Below are 24,345 nucleotides of genomic sequence, written 5' to 3'. Positions count from 1 at the left end.
TGCCACAAAGAAACTGCCCACTCTCATATCTCCAAAGCTCCAAGGTATAATGGCTATTAAACTGGCTTTTGATCTCAGCGATTTGCATTGAAAGCCCAGGAGGACCCTAAAATCAGTTGAATTGTTTCCTGATAATTTAGAGTTTATTTCTTCTTTCGAGAAAGGTGTGATCCAAATAAAGTAAGTACATTTAAACAAGGGCACTTGATCAGTAAATGCACTACTTTCTAGAACTCATAACTCTCGTAAGTTATAAAAAGTTTGCTCTCCATACAGTTTGTCAACTCAAAGAATTACATTTTTTACACATTTAATAAGACCATCAAATTGCTTGAAACATAGGAATGATTGTGAAAGTGAATATGATTCACCAAAATAATTGTATAACATTTTTTAATGTTAATAAAATAGGGCTTTTTCCAATCTTTTCACATCAATGTTGTTTCTGCATGTTCCAGTGAGCAGAGAATCTACTGCACATAGTGTGTACATTTTTCTTTTCATAGAGTTAAGGTTGGACATTATTCATCTGTGGAAAATGTTTCTGAGAGATATCTGGGTGCCCACTCTGATTGACCTTAGGGATTGTACATTAACGATATGTAGTTGCATCACTGTATTGGTATCAGGCACCAAAGTGCATTTAAATGTAATGTCGTGCAGAGAGAGAGGGAGTGTGAAAACGGCTACCTGAGTCGACTGAACTTCTGAATATTAACTCTGTTGAATTGTAATTTGAGAAATTAGAAAATGGAGTGTAAGAGCAAGATAACGGTTCTACCGAGACTTGAACACGGATTGTTGGATTCAAAGTCCAAAGTGCTAACCATTACACCATGGAACCCTTGCAAGATGCACCTGAGAGCGTTGAATCAGAAATGGCAATATAGAGCACATTTACAATTTTTACAGATTCATAGTCCCAATTGACTGATATCATACAAACACAGCGATGTTGTCGATTGACGTTGTGCTATAGCAATCTCTGTGCTTTATAGAGCATGTAGATCAAATTCTTCCTCTTGAGGCATATGATTAAGCAATATTAAATATTGTTTCTGACTGCCTCTGTTTTGGCATAATGAAGTTCAGCATTTGCGGAAGTATTTAGGTTCCATGGTCTAATGGTTAGTAGGCTGGACTCTGAATTTAGTAATCTGACATGTTATAGCTATATTTTGTTTTCCTTTGGGTGTATTGTCATTTTATGCACATAGATTTCCTAGCAGTGGCTGTGATGAATAGTTCAATTTGATAGCAGCTTCCTTTTGAGAATTTGAAAAAAAAAGAATTAAATAGTCTCTCTGGATGACTCTGCTTTGATTTCTATGTGCACATCCCTTTTGCGTTTCAGAGGGATTGACCAACATACACAACAGTGCTTGGAAGACCTCTTCCTCCCTCATGGCATGTAAAGCTAACCTCTCTCCTACCGTGTGTTTTTTTACTTTTTAACTTCCCCTTCCGAGTCATGATCATGTAACTGAATTTACATTTTTAGATTTTAACTGCAGTAGTTGCTTGTTTTTCATTTTTATTTTTTGTGTACGCATACATCCCTTTTTGTGGGGAGGGGGGAGTGATGTCTGTTTACTTATATTAGCTAATATAGGTCATTTTATGTCCGCTTACAATATGTGTCAGGATTTTTTATGTCGTTTCCAATCAATGTCTAATATCAAGTGGTTTGCAGCAGTCATACAAAGGCACGTAACACCCCCAAAACACCTACATAAATTAGAAATACTCCGGAAGAGTACTCAGTTTATGAAAAGGCGGTGAATCCCAAATAGAACTGTAAATGTAAGCTACCAAGCAGACCGTGCACCCCTGTTTGGAACTATGACCTGTGTGTTGCCCTCTATTAACAGAACAATGTAACTGCAGCCCATGTCACATAAAATAGAAAGTAGAGATTATGCAAATTAACTCCCAGAAGAGCCTGGTGTCACCCCAAAAGGTGTCATGCTTTTCACACCAAGAAACATCCACACATAGATCCCTGCGAACCTCAAAAACGTACAGGAAACCCTGTCCAGCGCTTTGCTCCCAGAGGAGATAAGGTTGAAAAACCACCATATGTTAAAAGTGTCCATAATCCATGCCAGCTGCCCTGTCTATAGAACCTGGCTGTTCTTGGCCGTCCGGGGCCTAGGGGCATGAGTGGAAGGGTTTAACCTGCCTGGGTTCTTGGGCATGGTTTCATCATGCCTCAGTTTACAATGGCACTCTGCCACTTTGTCAGGCTTTAAAGAAGCCTGACTCCTGCAGAGCAAAAGATCTGATTATTTCCTTACATGTTTTGTACGTAAGGATGCGGATGGTGCTCTGAGCCTCCTATGGTGGTTATTAAGCATGGTATACATACCATAGCATGTAACTGTGCCTACAAATGGAACATTTTGTTCATTTATTAGGGAGTTGTGAAAATGGCAAAATCAAATTGCCATTACTGACACAGACCAGCTGCCGCTGTCCGGACATTTTGTCGAAAGACATTTCGTCGAAAGACATTTGGTCGACGTAATTTGGTCGAAAGCCAAATGGTCGATTTTTTAATTTATTTATATATAATTTTTTAGGTTGTAGTTTAGGGAAAAAAAGGGGTTTTTAGAAAAAAAGGGGGTTGGGGGACCCCCCCAAACCCCCCCCAAAAAAAAGTGAAAATAAAAAACAAAAGCAATTCGACCATTTGGTTTTCGACCAAATGGTTTCGACCAATTGTCCTGTCGACACATTTTTTTCGACGAAATGTCTGCCAACCCAGCTGCCGACTGTTGCTATTGACAGGAGTTCCAGGTGTATAAACTGAGGAGATCACCAGTTCAATTACCTGTGAACGCATTTTGAAGCTCATTCACAACCAGTTCATGCCCGTTCTCTCCATTTTGGCTTTCTGGCTGGCCGAGGGGCCCTTCAGTAATGTTCTTTGCTAACCATTACACCATGGGCCCCTTGCTGGTGCAACCTGACAGAGTTGTAACAGAAATGAGAATCGAGATCTCATGCATCATTTTAACAAACTCATATTCCTAGCCCCCGGATATTATGCAAATGTGGAACTGTTTAGTTGGTTGTTGCGCAATAGCAAACTCTTTGCTTTACAGCTCATTTGGATAGGATTCTTCCTCTGGAGGCATAAGATAAAAGAATATTGCATACATTCTCTAAAAGGCTCTTTTTTTGCTGCAATGACGTTCATCATGTCACTAAGTATGTAGGTTCCATGGTGTAATGGTTAGCACTCTGGACTCTGAATCCAGCGATCCGAGTTCAAATCTCGGTGGGACCTTGGGAATTACTGTGTTTGTTTTCCTCTCAGTGTCTTGTTTTAATAGCAATGACGCTGCTGTGTCGCCCACTTTCATAGCATTATTCCCTGGGTGCATTTGAAAAAAGAAAGATTTTCCATGGATGACGCTCTTTAGCCACAATGAAACCCACCACTTTCTGTGGTGTGAAAGACCCATGGTGTAATGGTAGCACCCTGGAGGTTGAATCCAATAATTTGCATTCAAATCTCTGTAAGAGTTTACCATCAGTCGAACCTTTCCCTTATCGTTTATTGTGGATGTCTTCTTTGAAGAAAGGTATGATCCAACTAAAGTAAGTACATTCACGAATGGGCCCTTGGTCGGTACAAACAGTATTTATACACCTCAGGCCTTTTGTGAATTAAGAAAAGTGTGTTCTTCGTTCTATTTTTCATCTCAAACTGATACCTTCATTTTACAAACATGTAAAGACTGTTAAGACGCTTGATTAATATCATTGATTCTGAATGTGTTCGCTTTTCATAGGATTAACCCTTTAACAATTTTGAAAGAGAATGGCGATACAATAGAGCTGCTTTTCCCAAAATGGTATTATTAATGTTGTTGCTGCATCTTCAAGTAAAAAGAGAATCCATTGGGTCACAGATTGAGCATGTTTCTTAACATTGAGTTAAGTTTGAAAATTTCAAATCTTTTATGTATGTTTCCGATGCAGATCTGCCAATCGACTCAGAATGACCTCACTGTTCATACATTTAAAAAAAATGCATAAAGGTTAAGGTGCTAGGCACAAAAGTGGATTTTTATGAAAAGTTATGCCAGAGAGTGAGAGCGAAAATGAATACCCTACACCACTAACCTTATGAATATTACTATCTTTGGTCTATAATTTAAGACAACAAGGAGACAAAGTGTGTTAGAGCAAGAGAGAGGTTCCACCGAGACTTGAACTCAGATCGCTGGATTCAAAATCCAAAGGGCTAACCATTACACCATGGAACCCTTGCTGAGTAGAGCTTCATAAGGGCAATGAGAATATAGGGCACAGTCAAGATTTTTACTGACCTATAGTAACCGTTTACTGATATTATATCGAAGCAGCACTGTTGCTGTTGGATGCTGTGCAATCGCAAAGTATTGGCTTCATGTCTCATTTGGATCAAATTCTTCCTCTGGAGTCTAATGATATAGGAATATTACATATTTTCTCTGATGTGCTCTGTTTTTCCAGAATGAAGTGCATCATGTTACTGAATATGTGGGTTCCATGGTGTAATGGTTAGCACTCTGGACTCTGAATCCAGCGATCCGATTTCAAGTCTCGGTGGGACCTTGGGGCTGCTTCTCTTTTAGAGTTGCCTTTCATTTGCAGATAGATATAACAGCAATAGCTTTGCTTTACAGCCCACTTTGATGGCAGTCTTCTTTGACCAAAGAATATTAATAGTTTCTGGGGATGACTCTCTTTTGCCACAAAGAAACTGCCCACTCTCATATCTCCAAAGCTCCAAGGTATAATGGCTATTAAACTGGCTTTTGATCTCAGCGATTTGCATTGAAAGCCCAGGAGGCCCCTAAAATCAGTTGAATTGTTTCCTGATAATTTAGAGTTTATTTCTTCTTTCGAGAAAGGTGTGATCCAAATAAAGTAAGTACATTTAAACAAGGGCACTTGATCAGTAAATGCACTACTTTCTAGAACTCATAACTCTTGTAAGTTATAAAAAGTTTGCTCTCCATACAGTTTGTCAACTCAAAGAATTACATTTTTTACACATTTAATAAGACCATCAAATTGCTTGAAACATAGGAATGATTGTGAAAGTGAATATGATTCACCAAAATAATTGTATATAAAATAGGGCTTTTTCCAATCTTTTCACATCAATGTTGTTTCTGCATGTTCAAGTGAGCAGAGAATCTACTGCACATAGTGTGTACATTTTTCTTTTCATAGAGTTAAGGTTGGACATTATTCATCTGTGGAAAATGTTTCTGAGAGATATCTGGGTGCCCACTCTGATTGACCTTAGGGATTGTACATTAACGATATGTAGTTGCATCACTGTATTGGTATCAGGCACCAAAGTGCATTTAAATGTAATGTCGTGCAGAGAGAGAGAGAGAGAGAGAGTGTGAAAACGGGTACCTGAGTCGACTGAACTTCTGAATATTAACTCTGTTGAATTGTAATTTGAGAAATTAGAAAATGGAGTGTAAGAGCAAGATAACGGTTCCACCGAGACTTGAACTCGGATTGTTGGATTCAAAGTCCAAAGTGCTAACCATTACACCATGGATCCCTTGCAAGATGCACCTGAGAGCGTTGAATCAGAAATGGCAATATAGAGCACATTTACAATTTTTACAGATTCATAGTCCCAATTGACTGATATCATACAAACACAGCGATGTTGTCGATTGACGTTGTGCTATAGCAATCTCTATGCTTTATAGAGCATGTAGATCAAATTCTTCCTCTTGAGGCATATGATTAAGCAATATTAAATATTGTTTCTGACTGCCTCTGTTTTGGCATAATGAAGTTCAGCATTTGCGGAAGTATTTAGGTTCCATGGTCTAATGGTTAGTAGGCTGGACTCTGAATTTAGTAATCTGACATGTTATAGCTATATTTTGTTTTCCTTTGGGTGTATTGTCATTTTATGCACATAGATTTCCTAGCAGTGGCTGTGATGAATAGTTCAATTTGATAGCAGCTTCCTTTTGAGAATTTGAAAAAAAAAGAATTAAATAGTCTCTCTGGATGACTCTGCTTTGATTTCTATGTGCACATCCCTTTTGCGTTTCAGAGGGATTGACCAACATACACAACAGTGCTTGGAAGACCTCTTCCTCCCTCATGGCATGTAAAGCTAACCTCTCTCCTACCGTGTGTTTTTTTACTTTTTAACTTCCCCTTCCGAGTCATGATCATGTAACTGAATTTACATTTTTAGATTTTAACTGCAGTAGTTGCTTGTTTTTCATTTTTATTTTTTGTGTACGCATACATCCCTTTTTGTGGGGAGGGGGGAGTGATGTCTGTTTACTTATATTAGCTAATATAGGTCATTTTATGTCCGCTTACAATATGTGTCAGGATTTTTTATGTCGTTTCCAATCAATGTCTAATATCAAGTGGTTTGCAGCAGTCATACAAAGGCACCTAACACCCCCAAAACACCTACATAAGTTAGAAATACTCCGGAAGAGTACTCAGTTTATGAAAAGGCGGTGAATCCCAAATAGAACTGTAAATGTAAGCTAGCAAGCAGACCGTGCACCCCTGTTTGGAACTATGACCTGTGTGTTGCCCTCTATTAACAGAACAATGTAACTGCAGCCCATGTCACATAAAATAGAAAGTAGAGATTATGTAAATTAACTCCCAGAAGAGCCTGGTGTCACCCCAAAAGGTGTCATGCTTTTCACACCAAGAAAGATCCACACATAGATCCCTGCGAACCTCAAAAACGTACAGGAAACCCTGTCCAGCGCTTTGCTCCCAGAGGAGATAAGGTTGAAAAACCACCCTATGTTAAAAGTGTCCATAATCCATGCCAGCTGCCCTGTCTATAGAACCTGGCCGTTCGTGGCCATTCGGGGCCTAGGGGCATGAGTGGAAGGGTTTAACCTGCCTGGGTTCTTGGGCATGGTTTCATCATGCCTCAGTTTACAATGGCACTCTGCCACTTTGTCAGGCTTTAAAGAAGCCTGACTCCTGCAGAGCAAAAGATCTGATTATTTCCTTACATGTTTTGTACGTAAGAATGCGGATGGTGCTCTGAGCCTCCTATGGTGGTTATTAAGCATGGTATACATACCATAGCATGTAACTGTGCCTACAAATGGAACATTTTGTTCATTTATTAGGGAGTTGTGAAAATGGCAAAATCAAATTGCCATTACTGACACAGACCAGCTGCCGCTGTCCGGACATTTCGTCGAAAGACATTTCGTCGAAAGACATTTGGTCGACGTAATTTGGTCGAAAGCCAAATGGTCGATTTTTTAATTTATTTATATATAATTTTTTAGGTTGTAGTTTAGGGAAAAAAAGGGGTTTTTAGAAAAAAAGGGGGTTGGGGGACCCCCCCAAACCCCCCCCAAAAAAAAGTGAAAATAAAAAACAAAAGCAATTCGACCATTTGGTTTTCGACCAAATGGTTTCGACCAATTGTCCTGTCGACACATTTTTTTCGACTAAATGTCTGCCAACCCAGCTGCCGACTGTTGCTATTGACAGGAGTTCCAGGTGTATAAACTGAGGAGATCACCAGTTCAATTACCTGTGAACGCATTTTGAAGCTCATTCACAACCAGTTCATGCCCGTTCTCTCCATTTTGGCTTTCTGGCTGGCCGAGGGGCCCTTCAGTAATGTTCTTTGCTAACCATTACACCATGGGCCCCTTGCTGGTGCAACCTGACAGAGTTGTAACAGAAATGAGAATCGAGATCTCATGCATCATTTTAACAAACTCATATTCCTAGCCCCCGGATATTATGCAAATGTGGAACTGTTTAGTTGGTTGTTGCGCAATAGCAAACTCTTTGCTTTACAGCTCATTTGGATAGGATTCTTCCTCTGGAGGCATAAGATAAAAGAATATTGCATACATTCTCTAAAAGGCTCTTTTTTTGCTGCAATGACGTTCATCATGTCACTAAGTATGTAGGTTCCATGGTGTAATGGTTAGCACTCTGGACTCTGAATCCAGCGATCCGAGTTCAAATCTCGGTGGGACCTTGGGAATTACTGTGTTTGTTTTCCTCTCAGTGTCTTGTTTTAATAGCAATGACGCTGCTGTGTCGCCCACTTTCATAGCATTATTCCCTGGGTGCATTTGAAAAAAGAAAGATTTTCCATGGATGACGCTCTTTAGCCACAATGAAACCCACCACTTTCTGTGGTGTGAAAGACCCATGGTGTAATGGTAGCACCCTGGAGGTTGAATCCAATAATTTGCATTCAAATCTCTGTAAGAGTTTACCATCAGTCGAACCTTTCCCTTATCGTTTATTGTGGATGTCTTCTTTGAAGAAAGGTATGATCCAACTAAAGTAAGTACATTCACGAATGGGCCCTTGGTCGGTACAAACAGTATTTATACACCTCAGGCCTTTTGTGAATTAAGAAAAGTGTGTTCTTCGTTCTATTTTTCATCTCAAACTGATACCTTCATTTTACAAACATGTAAAGACTGTTAAGACGCTTGATTAATATCATTGATTCTGAATGTGTTCGCTTTTCATAGGATTAACCCTTTAACAATTTTGAAAGAGAATGGCGATACAATAGAGCTGCTTTTCCCAAAATGGTATTATTAATGTTGTTGCTGCATCTTCAAGTAAAAAGAGAATCCATTGGGTCACAGATTGAGCATGTTTCTTAACATTGAGTTAAGTTTGAAAATGTCAAATCTTTTATGTATGTTTCCGATGCAGATCTGCCAATCGACTCAGAATGACCTCACTGTTCATACATTTAAAAAAAATGCATAAAGGTTAAGGTGCTAGGCACAAAAGTGGATTTTTATGAAAAGTTATGCCAGAGAGTGAGAGCGAAAATGAATACCCTACACCACTAACCTTATGAATATTACTATCTTTGGTCTATAATTTAAGACAACAAGGAGACAAAGTGTGTTAGAGCAAGAGAGAGGTTCCACCGAGACTTGAACTCAGATCGCTGGATTCAAAATCCAAAGGGCTAACCATTACACCATGGAACCCTTGCTGAGTAGAGCTTCATAAGGGCAATGAGAATATAGGGCACAGTCAAGATTTTTACTGACCTATAGTAACCGTTTACTGATATTATATCGAAGCAGCACTGTTGCTGTTGGATGCTGTGCAATCGCAAAGTATTGGCTTCATGTCTCATTTGGATCAAATTCTTCCTCTGGAGTCTAATGATATAGGAATATTACATATTTTCTCTGATGTGCTCTGTTTTTCCAGAATGAAGTGCATCATGTTACTGAATATGTGGGTTCCATGGTGTAATGGTTAGCACTCTGGACTCTGAATCCAGCGATCCGATTTCAAGTCTCGGTGGGACCTTGGGGCTGCTTCTCTTTTAGAGTTGCCTTTCATTTGCAGATAGATATAACAGCAATAGCTTTGCTTTACAGCCCACTTTGATGGCAGTCTTCTTTGACCAAAGAATATTAATAGTTTCTGGGGATGACTCTCTTTTGCCACAAAGAAACTGCCCACTCTCATATCTCCAAAGCTCCAAGGTATAATGGCTATTAAACTGGCTTTTGATCTCAGCGATTTGCATTGAAAGCCCAGGAGGCCCCTAAAATCAGTTGAATTGTTTCCTGATAATTTAGAGTTTATTTCTTCTTTCGAGAAAGGTGTGATCCAAATAAAGTAAGTACATTTAAACAAGGGCACTTGATCAGTAAATGCACTACTTTCTAGAACTCATAACTCTTGTAAGTTATAAAAAGTTTGCTCTCCATACAGTTTGTCAACTCAAAGAATTACATTTTTTACACATTTAATAAGACCATCAAATTGCTTGAAACATAGGAATGATTGTGAAAGTGAATATGATTCACCAAAATAATTGTATATAAAATAGGGCTTTTTCCAATCTTTTCACATCAATGTTGTTTCTGCATGTTCCAGTGAGCAGAGAATCTACTGCACATAGTGTGTACATTTTTCTTTTCATAGAGTTAAGGTTGGACATTATTCATCTGTGGAAAATGTTTCTGAGAGATATCTGGGTGCCCACTCTGATTGACCTTAGGGATTGTACATTAACGATATGTAGTTGCATCACTGTATTGGTATCAGGCACCAAAGTGCATTTAAATGTAATGTCGTGCAGAGAGAGAGAGAGAGAGAGAGTGTGAAAACGGGTACCTGAGTCGACTGAACTTCTGAATATTAACTCTGTTGAATTGTAATTTGAGAAATTAGAAAATGGAGTGTAAGAGCAAGATAACGGTTCCACCGAGACTTGAACTCGGATTGTTGGATTCAAAGTCCAAAGTGCTAACCATTACACCATGGATCCCTTGCAAGATGCACCTGAGAGCGTTGAATCAGAAATGGCAATATAGAGCACATTTACAATTTTTACAGATTCATAGTCCCAATTGACTGATATCATACAAACACAGCGATGTTGTCGATTGACGTTGTGCTATAGCAATCTCTATGCTTTATAGAGCATGTAGATCAAATTCTTCCTCTTGAGGCATATGATTAAGCAATATTAAATATTGTTTCTGACTGCCTCTGTTTTGGCATAATGAAGTTCAGCATTTGCGGAAGTATTTAGGTTCCATGGTCTAATGGTTAGTAGGCTGGACTCTGAATTTAGTAATCTGACATGTTATAGCTATATTTTGTTTTCCTTTGGGTGTATTGTCATTTTATGCACATAGATTTCCTAGCAGTGGCTGTGATGAATAGTTCAATTTGATAGCAGCTTCCTTTTGAGAATTTGAAAAAAAAAGAATTAAATAGTCTCTCTGGATGACTCTGCTTTGATTTCTATGTGCACATCCCTTTTGCGTTTCAGAGGGATTGACCAACATACACAACAGTGCTTGGAAGACCTCTTCCTCCCTCATGGCATGTAAAGCTAACCTCTCTCCTACCGTGTGTTTTTTTACTTTTTAACTTCCCCTTCCGAGTCATGATCATGTAACTGAATTTACATTTTTAGATTTTAACTGCAGTAGTTGCTTGTTTTTCATTTTTATTTTTTGTGTACGCATACATCCCTTTTTGTGGGGAGGGGGGAGTGATGTCTGTTTACTTATATTAGCTAATATAGGTCATTTTATGTCCGCTTACAATATGTGTCAGGATTTTTTATGTCGTTTCCAATCAATGTCTAATATCAAGTGGTTTGCAGCAGTCATACAAAGGCACCTAACACCCCCAAAACACCTACATAAGTTAGAAATACTCCGGAAGAGTACTCAGTTTATGAAAAGGCGGTGAATCCCAAATAGAACTGTAAATGTAAGCTAGCAAGCAGACCGTGCACCCCTGTTTGGAACTATGACCTGTGTGTTGCCCTCTATTAACAGAACAATGTAACTGCAGCCCATGTCACATAAAATAGAAAGTAGAGATTATGTAAATTAACTCCCAGAAGAGCCTGGTGTCACCCCAAAAGGTGTCATGCTTTTCACACCAAGAAAGATCCACACATAGATCCCTGCGAACCTCAAAAACGTACAGGAAACCCTGTCCAGCGCTTTGCTCCCAGAGGAGATAAGGTTGAAAAACCACCCTATGTTAAAAGTGTCCATAATCCATGCCAGCTGCCCTGTCTATAGAACCTGGCCGTTCGTGGCCATTCGGGGCCTAGGGGCATGAGTGGAAGGGTTTAACCTGCCTGGGTTCTTGGGCATGGTTTCATCATGCCTCAGTTTACAATGGCACTCTGCCACTTTGTCAGGCTTTAAAGAAGCCTGACTCCTGCAGAGCAAAAGATCTGATTATTTCCTTACATGTTTTGTACGTAAGAATGCGGATGGTGCTCTGAGCCTCCTATGGTGGTTATTAAGCATGGTATACATACCATAGCATGTAACTGTGCCTACAAATGGAACATTTTGTTCATTTATTAGGGAGTTGTGAAAATGGCAAAATCAAATTGCCATTACTGACACAGACCAGCTGCCGCTGTCCGGACATTTCGTCGAAAGACATTTCGTCGAAAGACATTTGGTCGACGTAATTTGGTCGAAAGCCAAATGGTCGATTTTTTAATTTATTTATATATATTTTTTTAGGTTGTAGTTTAGGGAAAAAAAGGGGTTTTTAGAAAAAAAGGGGGTTGGGGGGACCCCCCCAAACCCCCCCCCAAAAAAAAAAGTGAAAATAAAAAACAAAAGCAATTCGACCATTTGGTTTCGACCAATTGTCCTGTCGACAAATTTTTTTCGACTAAATGTCTGGCAACCCAGCTGCCGACTGTTGCTATTGACAGGAGTTCCAGGTGTATAAACTGAGGAGATCACCAGTTCAATTACCTGTGAACGCATTTTGAAGCTCATTCACAACCAGTTCATGCCCGTTCTCTCCATTTTGGCTTTCTGGCTGGCCGAGGGGCCCTTCAGTAATGTTCTTTGCTAACCATTACACCATGGGCCCCTTGCTGGTGCAACCTGACAGAGTTGTAACAGAAATGAGAATCGAGATCTCATGCATCATTTTAACAAACTCATATTCCTAGCCCACGGATATTATGCAAATGTGGAACTGTTTAGTTGGTTGTTGCGCAATAGCAAACTCTTTGCTTTACAGCTCATTTGGATAGGATTATTCCTCTGGAGGCATAAGATAAAAGAATATTGCATACATTCTCTAAAAGGCTCTTTTTTTGCTGCAATGACGTTCATCATGTCACTAAGTATGTAGGTTCCATGGTGTAATGGTTAGCACTCTGGACTCTGAATCCAGCGATCCGAGTTCAAATCTCGGTGGGACCTTGGGAATTACTGTGTTTGTTTTCCTCTCAGTGTCTTGTTTTAATAGCAATGACGCTGCTGTGTCGCCCACTTTCATAGCATTATTCCCTGGGTGCATTTGAAAAAAGAAAGATTTTCCATGGATGACGCTCTTTAGCCACAATGAAACCCACCACTTTCTGTGGTGTGAAAGACCCATGGTGTAATGGTAGCACCCTGGAGGTTGAATCCAATAATTTGCATTCAAATCTCTGTAAGAGTTTACCATCAGTCGAACCTTTCCCTTATCGTTTATTGTGGATGTCTTCTTTGAAGAAAGGTATGATCCAACTAAAGTAAGTACATTCACGAATGGGCCCTTGGTCGGTACAAACAGTATTTATACACCTCAGGCCTTTTGTGAATTAAGAAAAGTGTGTTCTTCGTTCTATTTTTCATCTCAAACTGATACCTTCATTTTACAAACATGTAAAGACTGTTAAGACGCTTGATTAATATCATTGATTCTGAATGTGGTCGCTTTTCATAGGATTAACCCTTTAACAATTTTGAAAGAGAATGGCGATACAATAGAGCTGCTTTTCCCAAAATGGTATTATTAATGTTGTTGCTGCATCTTCAAGTAAAAAGAGAATCCATTGGGTCACAGATTGAGCATGTTTCTTAACATTGAGTTAAGTTTGAAAATTTCAAATCTTTTATGTAGGTTTCCGATGCAGATCTGCCCATCGACTCAGAATGACCTCACTGTTCATACATTTAAAAAAAATGCATAAAGGTTAAGGTGCTAGGCACAAAAGTGGATTTTTATGAAAAGTTATGCCAGAGAGTGAGAGCGAAAATGAATACCCTACACCACTAACCTTATGAATATTACTATCTTTGGCCTATAATTTAAGACAACAAGGAGACAAAGTGTGTTAGAGCAAGAGAGAGGTTCCACCGAGACTTGAACTCGGATCGCTGGATTCAAAGCCCAAAGTGCTAACCATTACACCATGGAACCCTTGTTGAGCAGAGCTTCATAAGGGCAATGAGAATATAGGGCACAGTCAAGATTTTTACTGACCTATAGTAACCGTTTACTGATATTATATCGAAGCAGCACTGTTGCTGTTGGATGCTGTGCAATCGCAAAGTATTGGCTTCATGTCTCATTTGGATCAAATTCTTCCTCTGGAGTCTAATGATATAGGAATATTACATATTTTCTCTGATGTGCTCTGTTTTTCCTGAATGAAGTGCATCATGCTACTGAATATGTGGGTTCCATGGTGTAATGGTTAGCACTCTGGACTCTGAATCCAGCGATCTGAGTTCAAGTCTCGGTGGGACCTTGGGGCTGCTTCTCTTTTAGAGTTGCCTTTCATTTGCAGATAGACATAACAGCAATAGCTATGCTTTACAGCCCACGTTGATGGCAGTCTTCTTTGACCAAAGAATATTAATACTTTCTGGGGATGACTCTCTTTTGCCACAAAGAAACTGCCCACTCTCATATCTCCAAAGCTCCAAGGTATAATGGCTATTAAACTGGCTTTTGATCTCAGCGATTTGCATTGAAAGCCCAGGAGGCCCCTAAAATCAGTTGAATTGTTTCCTGATAATTTAGAGTTTATTTCTTCTTTCGAGAAAGGTGTGATCCAAATAAAGTAAGTACATTTAAACAAGGGCACTTGATCAGTAAATGCACTACTTTCTAGAACTCATAACTCTTGTAAGTTATAAAAAGTTTGCTCTCCATACAGTTTGTCAACTCAAAGAATTACATTTTTTACACATTTAATAAGACCATCAAATTGCTTGAAACATAGGAATGATTGTGAAAGTGAATATGATTCACCAAAATAATTGTATAACATTTTTTAATGTTAATAAAATAGGGCTTTTTCCAATCTTTTCACATCAATGTTGTTTCTGCATGTTCCAGTGAGCAGAGAATCTACTGCACATAGTGTGTACATTTTTCTTTTCATAGAGTTAAGGTTGGACATTATTCATCTGTGGAAAATGTTTCTGAGAGATATCTGGGTGCCCACTCTGATTGACCTTAGGGATTGTACATTAACGATATGTAGTTGCATCACTGTATTGGTATCAGGCACCAAAGTGCATTTAAATGTAATGTCGTGCAGAGAGAGAGAGAGTGTGAAAACGGCTACCTGAGTCGACTGAACTTCTGAATATTAACTCTGTTGAATTGTAATTTGAGAAATTAGAAAATGGAGTGTAAGAGCAAGATAACGGTTCCACCGAGACTTGAACTCGGATCGTTGGATTCAAAGTCCAAAGTGCTAACCATTACACCATGGAACCCTTGCAAGATGCACCTGAGAGCGTTGAATCAGAAATGGCAATATAGAGCACATTTACAATTTTTACAGATTCATAGTCCCAATTGACTGATATCATACAAACACAGCGATGTTGTCGATTGACGTTGTGCTATAGAAATCTCTGTGCTTTATAGAGCATGTAGATCAAATTCTTCTTCTTGAGGCATATGATTAAGCAATATTAAATATTGTTTCTGACTGCCTCTGTTTTGGCATAATGAAGTTCAGCATTTGCGGAAGTATTTAGGTTCCATGGTCTAATGGTTAGTAGGCTGGACTCTGAATTTAGTAATCTGACATGTTATAGCTATATTTTGTTTTCCTTTGGGTGTATTGTCATTTTATGCACATAGATTTCCTAGCAGTGGCTGTGATGAATAGTTCAATTTGATAGCAGCTTCCTTTTGAGAATTTGAAAAAAAAAGAATTAAATAGTCTCTCTGGATGACTCTGCTTTGATTTCTATGTGCACATCCCTTTTGCGTTTCAGAGGGATTGACCAACATACACAACAGTGCTTGGAAGACCTCTTCCTCCCTCATGGCATGTAAAGCTAACCTCTCTCCTACCTTGTGTTTTTTTACTTTTTAACTTCCCCTTCCGAGTCATGATCATGTAACTGAATTTACATTTTTAGATTTTAACTGCAGTAGTTGCTTGTTTTTCATTTTTATTTTTTGTGTACGCATACATCCCTTTTTGTGGGGAGGGGGAGTGATGTCTGTTTACTTATATTAGCTAATATAGGTCATTTTATGTCTGCTTACAATATGTGTCAGGATTTTTTATGTCGTTTCCAATCAATGTCTAATATCAAGTGGTTTGCAGCAGTCATACAAAGGCACGTAACACCCCCAAAACACCTACATAAGTTAGAAATACTCCGGAAGAGTACTCAGTTTATGAAAAGGCGGTGAATCCCAAATAGAACTGTAAATGTAAGCTAGCAAGCAGACCGTGCACCCCTGTTTGGAACTATGACCTGTGTGTTGCCCTCTATTAACAGAACAATGTAACTGCAGCCCATGTCACATAAAATAGAAAGTAGAGATTATGTAAATTAACTCCCAGAAGAGCCTGGTGTCACCCCAAAAGGTGTCATGCTTTTCACACCAAGAAACATCCACACATAGATCCCTGCGAACCTCAAAAACGTACAGGAAACCCTGTCCAGCGCTTTGCTCCCAGAGGAGATAAGGTTGAAAAACCACCCTATGTTAAAAGTGTCCATAATCCATGCCAGCTGCCCTGTCTATAGGCCTAGGGGCATGAGTGGAAGGGTTTAACCTGCCTGGGTTCTTGGGCATGGTTTCATCATGCCTCAGTTTACAATGGCACTCTGCCACTTTGTCAGGCTTTAAAGAAGCCTGACTCCTGCAGAGCAAAAGATCTGATTATTTCCTTACATGTTTTGTACGTAAGAATGCGGATGGTGCTCTGAGCCTCCTATGGTGGTTATTAAGCATGGTATACATACCATAGCATGTAACTGTGCCTACAAATGGAACATTTTGTTCATTTATTAGGGAGTTGTGAAAATGGCAAAATCAAATTGCCATTACTGACACAGACCAGCTGCCGCTGTCCGGACATTTCGTCGAAAGACATTTTGTCGAAAGACATTTGGTCGACGTAATTTGGTCGAAAGCCAAATGGTCGATTTTTTAATTTATTTATATATATTTTTTTAGGTTGTAGTTTAGGGAAAAAAAGGGGTTTTTAGAGAAAAAGGGGGTTGGGGGACCCCCCCAAACCGCCCCCCCCAAAAAAAAAGTGAAAATAAAAAACAAAAGCAATTCGACCATTTGGTTTTCGACCAAATGGTTTCGACCAATTGTCCTGTCGACAAATTTTTTTCGACGAAATGTCTGGCAACCCAGCTGCCGACTGTTGCTATTGACAGGAGTTCCAGGTGTATAAACTGAGGAGATCACCAGTTCAATTACCTGTGCATGCATTTTGAAGCTCATTCACAACCAGTTCATGCCCGTTCTCTCCATTTTGGCTTTCTGGCTGGCCGAGGGGCCCTTCAGTAATGTTCTTTGCTAACCATTACACCATGGGCCCCTTGCTGGTGCAACCTGACAGAGTTGTAACAGAAATGTGAATCGAGATCTCATGCATCATTTTAACAAACTCATATTCCTAGCCCACGGATATTATGCAAATGTGGAACTGTTTAGTTGGTTGTTGCGCAATAGCAAACTCTTTGCTTTACAGCTCATTTGGATAGGATTCTTCCTCTGGAGGCATAAGATAAAAGAATATTGCATACATTCTCTAAAAGGCTCTTTTTTTGCTGCAATGACGTTCATTATGTTACTAAGTATGTGGGTTCCATGGTGTAATGGTTAGCACTCTGGACTCTGAATCCAGCGATCCGGACCTTGGGAATTACTGTGTTTGTTTTCCTCTCAGTGTCTTGTTTTAATAGCAATGACGCTGCTGTGTCGCCCACTTTCATAGCATTATTCCCTGGGTGCATTTGAAAAAAGAAAGATTTTCCATGGATGACGCTCTTTAGCCACAATGAAACCCACCACTTTCTGTGGTGTGAAAGACCCATGGTGTAATGGTAGCACCCTGGAGGTTGAATCCAATAATTTGCATTCAAATCTCTGTAAGAGTTTACCATCAGTCGAACCTTTCCCTTATCGTTTATTGTGGATGTCTTCTTTGAAGAAAGGTATGATCCAACTAAAGTAAGTACATTCACGAATGGGCCCTTGGTCGGTACAAACAGTATTTATACACCTCAGGCCTTTTGTGAATTAAGAAAAGTGTGTTCTTCGTTCTATTTTTCATCTCAAACTGATACCTTCATTTTACAAACATGTAAAGACTGTTAAGACGCTTGATTAATATCATTGATTCTGAATGTGGTCGCTTTTCATAGGATTAACCCTTTAACAATTTTGAAAGAGAATGGCGATACAATAGAGCTGCTTTTCCCAAAATGGTATTATTAATGTTGTTGCTGCATCTTCAAGTAAAAAGAGAATCCATTGGGTCACAGATTGAGCATGTTTCTTAACATTGAGTTAAGTTTGAAAATTTCAAATCTTTTATGTATGTTTCCGATGCAGATCTGCCCATCGACTCAGAATGACCTCACTGTTCATACATTTAAAAAAAATGCATAAAGGTTAAGGTGCTAGGCACAAAAGTGGATTTTTATGAAAATTTATGCCAGAGAGTGAGAGCGAAAATGAATACCCTACACCACTAACCTTATGAATATTACTATCTTTGGCCTATAATTTAAGACAACAAGGAGACAAAGTGTGTTAGAGCAAGAGAGAGGTTCCACCAAGACTTGAACTCGGATGGCTGGATTCAAAGTCCAAAGTGCTAACCATTACACCATGGAACCCTTGTTGAGCAGAGCTTCATAAGGGCAATGAGAATATAGGGCACAGTCAAGATTTTTACTGACCTATAGTAACCGTTTACTGATATTATATCGAAGCAGCACTGTTGCTGTTGGATGCTGTGCAATCGCAAAGTATTGGCTTCATGTCTCATTTGGATCAAATTCTTCCTCTGGAGTCTAATGATATAGGAATATTAAATATTTTCTCTGATGTGCTCTGTTTTTCCAGAATGAAGTGCATCATGCTACTGAATATGTGGGTTCCATGGTGTAATGGTTAGCACTCTGGACTCTGAATCCAGCGATCCGAGTTCAAGTCTCGGTGGGACCTTGGGGCTGCTTCTCTTTTAGAGTTGCCTTTAATTTGCAGATAGATATAACAGCAATAGCTTTGCTTTACAGCCCACTTTGATGGCAGTCTTCTTTGACCAAAGAATATTAATAGTTTCCGGGGATGACTCTCTTTTGCCACAAAGAAACTGCCCACTCTCATATCTCCAAAGCTCCAAGGTATAATGGCTATTAAACTGGCTTTTGATCTCAGCGATTTGCATTGAAAGCCCAGGAGGCCCCTAAAATCAGTTGAATTGTTTCCTGATAATTTAGAGTTTATTTCTTCTTTCGAGAAAGGTGTGATCCAAATAAAGTAAGTACATTTAAACAAGGGCACTTGATCAGTAAATGCACTACTTTCTAGAACTCATAACTCTTGTAAGTTATAAAAAGTTTGCTCTCCATACAGTTTGTCAACTCAAAGAATTACATTTTTTACACATTTAATAAGACCATCAAATTGCTTGAAACATAGGAATGATTGTGAAAGTGAATATGATTCACCAAAATAATTGTATAACATTTTTTAATGTTAATAAAATAGGGCTTTTTCCAATCTTTTCACATCAATGTTGTTTCTGCATGTTCCAGTGAGCAGAGAATCTACTGCACATAGTGTGTACATTTTTCTTTTCATAGAGTTAAGGTTGGACATTATTCATCTGTGGAAAATGTTTCTGAGAGATATCTGGGTGCCCACTCTGATTGACCTTAGGGATTGTACATTAACGATATGTAGTTGCATCACTGTATTGGTATCAGGCACCAAAGTGCATTTAAATGTAATGTCGTGCAGAGAGAGAGAGAGTGTGAAAACGGCTACCTGAGTCGACTGAACTTCTGAATATTAACTCTGTTGAATTGTAATTTGAGAAATTAGAAAATGGAGTGTAAGAGCAAGATAACGGTTCCACCGAGACTTGAACTCGGATCGTTGGATTCAAAGTCCAAAGTGCTAAGCATTACACCATGGAACCCTTGCAAGATGCACCTGAGAGCGTTGAATAAGAAATGGCAATATAGAGCACATTTACAATTTTTACAGATTCATAGTCCCAATTGACTGATATCATACAAACACAGTGATGTTGTCGATTGACGTTGTGCTATAGCAATCTCTGTGCTTTATAGAGCATGTAGATCAAATTCTTCCTCTTGAGGCATATGATTAAGCAATATTAAATATTGTTTCTGACTGCCTCTGTTTTGGCATAATGAAGTTCAGCATTTGCGGAAGTATTTAGGTCCCATGGTCTAATGGTTAGTAGGCTGGACTCTGAATTTAGTAATCTGACATGTTATAGCTATATTTTGTTTTCCTTTGGGTGTATTGTCATTTTATGCACATAGATTTCCTAGCAGTGGCTGTGATGAATAGTTCAATTTGATAGCAGCTTCCTTTTGAGAATTTGAAAAAAAAAGAATTAAATAGTCTCTCTGGATGACTCTGCTTTGATTTCTATGTGCACATCCCTTTTGCGTTTCAGAGGGATTGACCAACATACACAACAGTGCTTGGAAGACCTCTTCCTCCCTCATGGCATGTAAAGCTAACCTCTCTCCTACCGTGTGTTTTTTTACTTTTTAACTTCCCCTTCCGAGTCATGATCATGTAACTGAATTTACATTTTTAGATTTTAACTGCAGTAGTTGCTTGTTTTTCATTTTTATTTTTTGTGTACGCATACATCCCTTTTTGTGGGGAGGGGGGAGTGATGTCTGTTTACTTATATTAGCTAATATAGGTCATTTTATGTCCGCTTACAATATGTGTCAGGATTTTTTATGTCGTTTCCAATCAATGTCTAATATCAAGTGGTTTGCAGCAGTCATACAAAGGCACGTAACACCCCCAAAACACCTACATAAGTTAGAAATTCTCCGGAAGAGTACTCAGTTTATGAAAAGGCGGTGAATCCCAAATAGAACTGTAAATGTAAGCTAGCAAGCAGACCGTGCACCCCTGTTTGGAACTATGACCTGTGTGTTGCCTTCTATTAACAGAACAATGTAACTGCACCCCATGTCACATAAAATAGAAAGTAGAGATTATGCAAATTAACTCCCAGAAGAGCCTGGTGTCACCCCAAAAGGTGTCATGCTTTTCACACCAAGAAACATCTACACATAGATCCCTGCGAACCTCAAAAACGTACAGGAAACCCTGTCCAGCGCTTTGCTCCCAGAGGAGATAAGGTTGAAAAACCACCCTATGTTAAAAGTGTCCATAATCCATGCCAGCTGCCCTGTCTATAGAACCTGGCCGTTCGGGGCCTAGGGGCATGAGTGGAAGGGTTTAACCTGCCTGGGTTCTTGGGCATGGTTTCATCATGCCTCAGTTTACAATGGCACTCTGCCACTTTGTCAGGCTTTAAAGAAGCCTGACTCCTGCAGAGCAAAAGATCTGATTATTTCCTTACATGTTTTGTACGTAAGAATGCGGATGGTGCTCTGAGCCTCCTATGGTGGTTATTAAGCATGGTATACATACCATAGCATGTAACTGTGCCTACAAATGGAACATTTTGTTCATTTATTAGGGAGTTGTGAAAATGGCTAAATCAAATTGCCATTACTGACACAGACCAGCTGCCGCTGACCGGACATTTCGTCGAAAGACATTTCGTCGAAAGACATTTGGTCGACGTAATTTGGTCGAAAGCCAAATGGTCGATTTTTTAATTTATTTATATATAATTTTTTAGGTTGTAGTTTAGGGAAAAAAAGGGGGTTTTAGAAAAAAAGGGGGTTGGGGGGACCCCCCCAACCCCCCCCCCAAAAAAAAAAGTGAAAATAAAAAACAAAAGCAATTCGACCATTTGGTTTTCGACCAAATGGTTTCGACCAATTGTCCTGTCGACAAATTTTTTTCAACGAAATGTCTGGCAACCCAGCTGCCGACTGTTGCTATTGACAGGAGTTCCAGGTGTATAAACTGAGGAGATCACCAGTTCAATTACCTGTGAACGCATTTTGAAGCTCATTCACAACCAGTTCATGCCCGTTCTCTCCATTTTGGCTTTCTGGCTGGCCGAGGGGCCCTTCAGTAATGTTCTTTGCTAACCATTACACCATGGGCCCCTTGCTGGTGCAACCTGACAGAGTTGTAACAGAAATGAGAATCGAGATCTCATGCATCATTTTAACAAACTCATATTCCTAGCCCACGGATATTATGCAAATGTGGAACTGTTTAGTTGGTTGTTGCGCAATAGCAAACTCTTTGCTTTACAGCTCATTTGGATAGGATTCTTCCTCTGGAGGCATAAGATAAAAGAATATTGCATACATTCTCTAAAAGGCTCTTTTTTTGCTGCAATGACGTTCATCATGTCACTAAGTATGTAGGTTCCATGGTGTAATGGTTGTCACTCTGGACTCTGAATCCAGCGATCCGAGTTCAAATCTCGGTGGGACCTTGGGAATTACTGTGTTTGTTTTCCTCTCAGTGTCTTGTTTTAATAGCAATGACGCTGCTGTGTCGCCCACTTTCATAGCATTATTCCCTGGGTGCATTTGAAAAAAGAAAGATTTTCCATGGATGACGCTCTTTAGCCACAATGAAACCCACCACTTTCTGTGGTGTGAAAGACCCATGGTGTAATGGTAGCACCCTGGAGGTTGAATCCAATAATTTGCATTCAAATCTCTGTAAGAGTTTACCATCAATCGAACCTTTCCCTTATCGTTTATTGTGGATGTCTTCTTTGAAGAAAGGTATGATCCAACTAAAGTAAGTACATTCACGAATGGGCCCTTGGTCGGTACAAACAGTATTTATACACCTCAGGCCTTTTGTGAATTAAGAAAAGTGTGTTCTTCGTTCTATTTTTCATCTCAAACTGATACCTTCATTTTACAAACATGTAAAGACTGTTAAGACGCTTGATTAATATCATTGATTCTGAATGTGGTCGCTTTTCATAGGATTAACCCTTTAACAATTTTGAAAGAGAATGGCGATACAATAGAGCTGCTTTTCCCAAAATGGTATTATTAATGTTGTTGCTGCATCTTCAAGTAAAAAGAGAATCCATTGGGTCACAGATTGAGCATGTTTCTTAACATTGAGTTAAGTTTGAAAATTTCAAATCTTTTATGTATGTTTCCGATGCAGATCTGCCCATCGACTCAGAATGACCTCACTGTTCATACATTTAAAAAAAATGCATAAAGGTTAAGGTGCTAGGCACAAAAGTGGATTTTTATGAAAAGTTATGCCAGAGAGTGAGAGCGAAAATGAATACCCTACACCACTAACCTTATGAATATTACTATCTTTGGCCTATAATTTAAGACAACAAGGAGACAAAGTGTGCTAGAGCAAGAGAGAGGTTCCACCGAGACTTGAACTCGGATCGCTGGATTCAAAGTCCAAAGTGCTAACCATTACACCATGGAACCCTTGTTGAGCAGAGCTTCATAAGGGCAATGAGAATATAGGGCACATTCAAGATTTTTACTGACCTATAGTAACCGTTTACTGATATTATATCGAAGCAGCACTGTTGCTGTTGGATGCTGTGCAATCGCAAAGTATTGGCTTCATGTCTCATTTGGATCAAATTCTTCCTCTGGAGTCTAATGATATAGGAATATTACATATTTTCTCTGATGTGCTCTGTTTTTCCAGAATGAAGTGCATCATGTTACTGAATATGTGGGTTCCATGGTGTAATGGTTAGCACTCTGGACTCTGAATCCAGCGATCCGATTTCAAGTCTCGGTGGGACCTTGGGGCTGCTTCTCTTTTAGAGTTGCCTTTCATTTGCAGATAGATATAACAGCAATAGCTTTGCTTTACAGCCCACTTTGATGGCAGTCTTCTTTGACCAAAGAATATTAATAGTTTCTGGGGATGACTCTCTTTTGCCACAAAGAAACTGCCCACTCTCATATCTCCAAAGCTCCAAGGTATAATGGCTATTAAACTGGCTTTTGATCTCAGCGATTTGCATTGAAAGCCCAGGAGGCCCCTAAAATCAGTTGAATTGTTTCCTGATAATTTAGAGTTTATTTCTTCTTTCGAGAAAGGTGTGATCCAAATAAAGTAAGTACATTTAAACAAGGGCACTTGATCAGTAAATGCACTACTTTCTAGAACTCATAACTCTTGTAAGTTATAAAAAGTTTGCTCTCCATACAGTTTGTCAACTCAAAGAATTACATTTTTTACACATTTAATAAGACCATCAAATTGCTTGAAACATAGGAATGATTGTGAAAGTGAATATGATTCACCAAAATAATTGTATATAAAATAGGGCTTTTTCCAATCTTTTCACATCAATGTTGTTTCTGCATGTTCCAGTGAGCAGAGAATCTACTGCACATAGTGTGTACATTTTTCTTTTCATAGAGTTAAGGTTGGACATTATTCATCTGTGGAAAATGTTTCTGAGAGATATCTGGGTGCCCACTCTGATTGACCTTAGGGATTGTACATTAACGATATGTAGTTGCATCACTGTATTGGTATCAGGCACCAAAGTGCATTTAAATGTAATGTCGTGCAGAGAGAGAGAGAGAGAGAGAGTGTGAAAACGGGTACCTGAGTCGACTGAACTTCTGAATA

At 39.2% G+C, this 24,345-nt stretch overlaps 16 non-coding genes across 16 annotated transcripts; 9 read left to right on the top strand and 7 right to left on the bottom strand.

Moving 5' to 3' along the window:
* The first annotated feature begins 3,220 nt into the window (after positions 1 to 3,220).
* Positions 3,221 to 3,292, top strand: TRNAQ-CUG (transfer RNA glutamine (anticodon CUG)). Its single transcript has one exon. It is a non-coding gene; the product is annotated as a tRNA-Gln (tRNA).
* A 1,244-nt stretch (positions 3,293 to 4,536) lies between these two features.
* On the top strand, positions 4,537 to 4,608 carry TRNAQ-CUG (transfer RNA glutamine (anticodon CUG)). Its single transcript has one exon. It is a non-coding gene; the product is annotated as a tRNA-Gln (tRNA).
* Positions 4,609 to 5,506: 898 nt separating this feature from the next.
* Positions 5,507 to 5,578, bottom strand: TRNAQ-UUG (transfer RNA glutamine (anticodon UUG)). Its single transcript has one exon. It is a non-coding gene; the product is annotated as a tRNA-Gln (tRNA).
* A 2,376-nt stretch (positions 5,579 to 7,954) lies between these two features.
* On the top strand, positions 7,955 to 8,026 carry TRNAQ-CUG (transfer RNA glutamine (anticodon CUG)). Its single transcript has one exon. It is a non-coding gene; the product is annotated as a tRNA-Gln (tRNA).
* Positions 8,027 to 9,270: 1,244 nt separating this feature from the next.
* Positions 9,271 to 9,342, top strand: TRNAQ-CUG (transfer RNA glutamine (anticodon CUG)). Its single transcript has one exon. It is a non-coding gene; the product is annotated as a tRNA-Gln (tRNA).
* Positions 9,343 to 10,240: 898 nt separating this feature from the next.
* TRNAQ-UUG (transfer RNA glutamine (anticodon UUG)) lies at positions 10,241 to 10,312 on the bottom strand. The gene has a single exon. It is a non-coding gene; the product is annotated as a tRNA-Gln (tRNA).
* Positions 10,313 to 12,677: 2,365 nt separating this feature from the next.
* TRNAQ-CUG (transfer RNA glutamine (anticodon CUG)) lies at positions 12,678 to 12,749 on the top strand. Its single transcript has one exon. It is a non-coding gene; the product is annotated as a tRNA-Gln (tRNA).
* Positions 12,750 to 13,662: 913 nt separating this feature from the next.
* Positions 13,663 to 13,734, bottom strand: TRNAQ-UUG (transfer RNA glutamine (anticodon UUG)). The gene has a single exon. It is a non-coding gene; the product is annotated as a tRNA-Gln (tRNA).
* Positions 13,735 to 13,993: 259 nt separating this feature from the next.
* On the top strand, positions 13,994 to 14,065 carry TRNAQ-CUG (transfer RNA glutamine (anticodon CUG)). The gene has a single exon. It is a non-coding gene; the product is annotated as a tRNA-Gln (tRNA).
* A 907-nt stretch (positions 14,066 to 14,972) lies between these two features.
* Positions 14,973 to 15,044, bottom strand: TRNAQ-UUG (transfer RNA glutamine (anticodon UUG)). The gene has a single exon. It is a non-coding gene; the product is annotated as a tRNA-Gln (tRNA).
* A 3,321-nt stretch (positions 15,045 to 18,365) lies between these two features.
* On the bottom strand, positions 18,366 to 18,437 carry TRNAQ-UUG (transfer RNA glutamine (anticodon UUG)). Its single transcript has one exon. It is a non-coding gene; the product is annotated as a tRNA-Gln (tRNA).
* A 259-nt stretch (positions 18,438 to 18,696) lies between these two features.
* On the top strand, positions 18,697 to 18,768 carry TRNAQ-CUG (transfer RNA glutamine (anticodon CUG)). Its single transcript has one exon. It is a non-coding gene; the product is annotated as a tRNA-Gln (tRNA).
* Positions 18,769 to 19,675: 907 nt separating this feature from the next.
* TRNAQ-UUG (transfer RNA glutamine (anticodon UUG)) lies at positions 19,676 to 19,747 on the bottom strand. Its single transcript has one exon. It is a non-coding gene; the product is annotated as a tRNA-Gln (tRNA).
* Positions 19,748 to 22,117: 2,370 nt separating this feature from the next.
* On the top strand, positions 22,118 to 22,189 carry TRNAQ-CUG (transfer RNA glutamine (anticodon CUG)). The gene has a single exon. It is a non-coding gene; the product is annotated as a tRNA-Gln (tRNA).
* Positions 22,190 to 23,102: 913 nt separating this feature from the next.
* TRNAQ-UUG (transfer RNA glutamine (anticodon UUG)) lies at positions 23,103 to 23,174 on the bottom strand. The gene has a single exon. It is a non-coding gene; the product is annotated as a tRNA-Gln (tRNA).
* Positions 23,175 to 23,433: 259 nt separating this feature from the next.
* Positions 23,434 to 23,505, top strand: TRNAQ-CUG (transfer RNA glutamine (anticodon CUG)). The gene has a single exon. It is a non-coding gene; the product is annotated as a tRNA-Gln (tRNA).
* The last annotated feature ends 840 nt before the right edge of the window (positions 23,506 to 24,345 follow it).

The sequence above is a fragment of the Ambystoma mexicanum genome, chromosome 5p, assembly GCF_040938575.1.
Source record: "Ambystoma mexicanum isolate Mex_15411 chromosome 5p, UKY_AmexF1_1, whole genome shotgun sequence".
Taxonomy (NCBI): Eukaryota; Metazoa; Chordata; class Amphibia; order Caudata; family Ambystomatidae; genus Ambystoma; species Ambystoma mexicanum.
Note: the sequence above shows the minus strand (reverse complement) of the source record. Positions and strands in the feature narration are given on the sequence as shown.